Source organism: Clytia hemisphaerica, unplaced genomic scaffold (genome assembly GCF_902728285.1).
Source record: "Clytia hemisphaerica strain Z4C2 unplaced genomic scaffold, Clytia hemisphaerica genome assembly, whole genome shotgun sequence".
NCBI classification, from domain to species: domain Eukaryota; kingdom Metazoa; phylum Cnidaria; class Hydrozoa; order Leptothecata; family Clytiidae; genus Clytia; species Clytia hemisphaerica.
The window spans coordinates 178,799-182,890 of record NW_027103314.1 but is presented as its reverse complement, the minus strand read 5'-3'; positions in this window follow the sequence as shown (position 1 = coordinate 182,890).

Sequence of the window (4,092 nt, the reverse complement as noted above, 5' to 3'; positions counted from 1 at the left end):
AGGACACTTTACGTTTTTGTCAGCGCAGGTAGCTTTAATTAAATGAAACAGTGTAGGAAAATGTTGTAAGGAAGTTTTCGAACAAAAAAAACATTCGAAAAGGATTTTAAAAGAATGAAATACTTTCGGAGAGAAATTAACAAAACATAACTAAAGTCCCGGGGGGGGGGGGGTACTAGGGCAAAATGGGTTACGGGGATGCTCCGCTGATCAGGGTACCTTTTTTAACCTCCATGAGTCCCAGGTAGCGTCGCAAAAACACCAAAATAGAAAAATCACTCCCTCGTAGGGTGCCTATTTTTGGAAGATTTGGTGAAAAAGTAGAAAATTTGAGAAAATTTTGGAATTTCAGTCCCATTCAGGGTCACTTTTTTCGCAAATTTCGAGTCCCACGTAGGGTCCATTTTTCGAACCTCAGCGGAGCACCCCCGTCGGTCGACAAGGGTAGTACCCCCCCCCCCCCGGGACTAAAGTCTATTCACGATTAGTGCACTCTTTTGTCTTTTATCTATAATAACTTTTGAAGGAATTCTTTAATCTTTATAAATTTGGTATCATTGGTAAGATATTAGTGAGTGGGACAATTTGAAATAAAAAAATCTTTAAAAAATTATATTTTTTAAAAACTAGAGTTCCGTTGCTCTCACAAAAAAATAACATTGCAGGGTCTTCGTCAAAAATTGACGTCATTTTAGTCCTTGTGTCGTGAACTATTAAAGTGAACTTGTTCACGTGACGGCATTTCGAAATCAGTTCATTCCTGGAATTCAAAAGCTTGTCAGGGTTCGGAAATGTAGCGATTTCAAGTTTCTCCGCGAGACAAAGTGAGCATTTCAGCGACGAACGGTTGAACGGTGGGCACTGTCGGATGGTTTTCCATGCGATTTTTGGCGATAGGTTTTTTCGTTTTAACCTCCAAACTTCTTTTGACAATTCCGTCTCTTTTTCGTAGCGGTGGTTTGCAAAACGTTTTTTGAAAGCAGGTTCGGCAAGTCCGATGTAAAACTTCTCGTCGTAATCTGGTTCTTCCTCGCATGTGGCTTGGTATACTGATCGCTCAACTAAACACGATCTGTTCAGGGGACAGTTGGCTTTTACCCTGCAGTTACACATTCGGTTGTCTACGTTCTCGTTTGCTTCGTCTTCCAGGATGTTTTTATTGTGACTCTGTATGATATTTTTCATGTTTTTGGTGCAACTATAGCTGACTTTGACAGTGTTGCGGTTGAATATTTTGTTGAGCATGTGGTGTTTTGGAAAGTACTTATCTATGAGTTTCAGAAACCTTCGTGCAACTTTCGTTTCAACGTTCTGGTTGTACGGGGGGAGTACATTCTTGGGGGTCATTATTCCAGGAATGAACTGATTTCAAAATGCCGTCACGTGAACAAGTTCATTTTAAAAGTTCACGACACCAAGGACTAAAATGACGTCAATTTCTTTCGAAGACCCTGCAGTGTTATTTTTTTGTAAGAGCAACGGAACTCTAGTTTTTAAAAAATTTATTTTCAACTGAGGATTGTTTGTAAAAAAATGAAACTGCCAGTATTGAAAAAATGATTTTCATTATATACTTTAACTACGATATAACGCTTCTAACTTCGGTTGGTTAAGCACTCTTTTGATGGATGAAAGCATTGCTTCAACAAATTAAAAAAATTACAAAAATAAAGATGAAAATGAAGAAGAAAAAAATGAAGATCTTGTAGAAAAGTGCTATAATATAACAATAGCGTTCAGTTTGAGGTCGTTGTTGTTATTTTCTGTTAAATCCACACACACGTTTTTTTCTAGCGTCAGCCAAGTCTTTTCGCTTCAATGCAATGACTTCAACAAGTTTTGAGTACCCTTGCGAGCGGGCCGCAAATGACCAAAAAGTGTTTTTTTCTGACGTCGGTTTAGTCTCATCGCTTCAATGCAACGACTTCAATAAAGTTCCGAGCGGGCCGCAAATGACGTTATCGCCCTATAACCAGGGCGGTTAATGATATTTCAGCCCTCTGAAGGACGACACCCTTGTTTCCTCAGCGCGGGTATGACTATTTGAGTCATAGAACCTTTCAATACCGCCCGCCGTTCGAATCTTTAATGGCTTACTTAATGACCGCTATATGGATAATAACTTTCATTTTCACTGGAGAGATTCTGTGATCTTAGGAGGTCATCACTGTGAAAAAATTTCACTAAAAATATTTATTTTCAATATAAAGTTACGATACAAAGTTAATAAGTGATTGACCCCAAAAACAGCAGAAAACAGCAGAAAACAGCATTTTTAGACGTCAATCAGCTTATATCTTTGGGTGCATACCATTTAGCCAAAAACCCAAAAAAGTGAAACAGAGGGTTTAGCGAACGCATTGATTCATCTAAAAGTTTACCTAAACAGACGATCAAAGCCAACAGTCTTTTTTCTGTGTTTTCTTCGTTCGCTAAACCGAGGGTTTAGCCAACAAACTGCACCATTTGATTTTTAGTTTTGCTAAACACCATTTTTGTAACCAAGCACTACACCTTGTTCACACTAGTTCACTAAGCGCACGCATGCATAAGGCCTAAGCTTTAATGTTTTCTTCAGCTAGGCTACCATTTTGAAATTGGTTGCTGTGACTTCAGGCATTCAAATTCAAAATGGTAAGCGGAGAACTGTAAGATCCTAGAAATCGAATTAGCAATGCAATAGCTTCTTTGTCTAGGTAAACAAACCCAAACCATTTGCAGTTTAGTGAAACGGTTTGAGTTTGTTGGTTTTGAACATTAAAAGGTATGCAACCAAAGATTTATTATACACTGGATAAACGACTCATAAAACGGTGGAGAGCGATCATTGTATTTTCATTGTTTCAGAAAACAATTGATGTTCTAGCTTTGTCCGCAAAGGACAACTGTCATGGGCGGCTCGGAGAATGTCTATTTAAAAAATGTTATCAGTCTTATTTTAAAAAGTTCTCTAGTCTTTCTTTTGTACATTTGCATAAAAAAGTTTGAAAGTAGGGCTAGCATACCAAGCAGGATACATCTGTAAAATCTAATGTGAGAAAACAACATAAACCAGAAATTCAGACAAAATGCTTATAATGACACGAAATTTTCAATTGGAAATATCTTTCCAAGCTGGCCCCAGAAGACGAAAATATACATAGACTGAGTGTCTTGGCTCCCTGTGGTTGAAAATCCTTGGGAGGCAACTGGGCAAGGTGGTTTTTTGAGGTTAAGTGAAACTTTCCCCGGTCAACATAAATTTTATACACAACCGTTTGCATCTTTAAACAGCTTGAAACGCATAACGACTTGTAATTAGCATTAAGTGGAAATCTGACTCCAAGGAAAGTTTAAGTCTTTTTGGGAGTTGGATGAGTGATTTTTCGATAGAAGCAATAAAAAGCTTCGAAAAAGCATTTAAGAGGGAAGAGTGAACAATATATCATTACTGCGGACATAGCTAGTACACGAGAAATCGGCAAAAATCTGTTACTTGTATATCCAGTGTATAATAAATCCTTGATGCAACCTTTGTTTGATATCTTTTGACTGAATGATTATTTTTGAGAATCTTTTTCACAGTGATGACGTTCGATGATTAAGGATTCACTTCTGTGAAAATGATAGTTATTGCACTTTTCTACAAGATCTTCATTTTTTTCTTCTCATTTTCAATCTTCATTTTAGAAGTTATTTAAAAGATTTTTTATTTCAAATCGTTCCACTCCTAATAATAACTTTCCAATGAACCAAATTCATAAGATAAAGAATTCCTTCAAAAGTTATAGGTAAAAGAAAAAAGTGCACTTATCGGAAGATTTAGGAGTTTCGATTGAGCAGCATAAAAATGCAATTAAACAATTAAAAGCAATTAAATTTTTTCAAATTCTGATCCGTAAAATGAATCACAATTTTTGCGGTTCTTTTTTGCTCACGATATGCAATTATTCCGATTAAAGTCCGGTATGAATTTAAACTTACCCTTCCACCTGCCGCAAGACTTCTTGCAATTTTTGATGACGTTTCATGTGTATTGCAAAATCTTGGGGTCGTCCTTCCATTTTGGACCTTTTGTTTTTGTCAGAGCAAGCGTCTTTAGAAAAAAAAAAA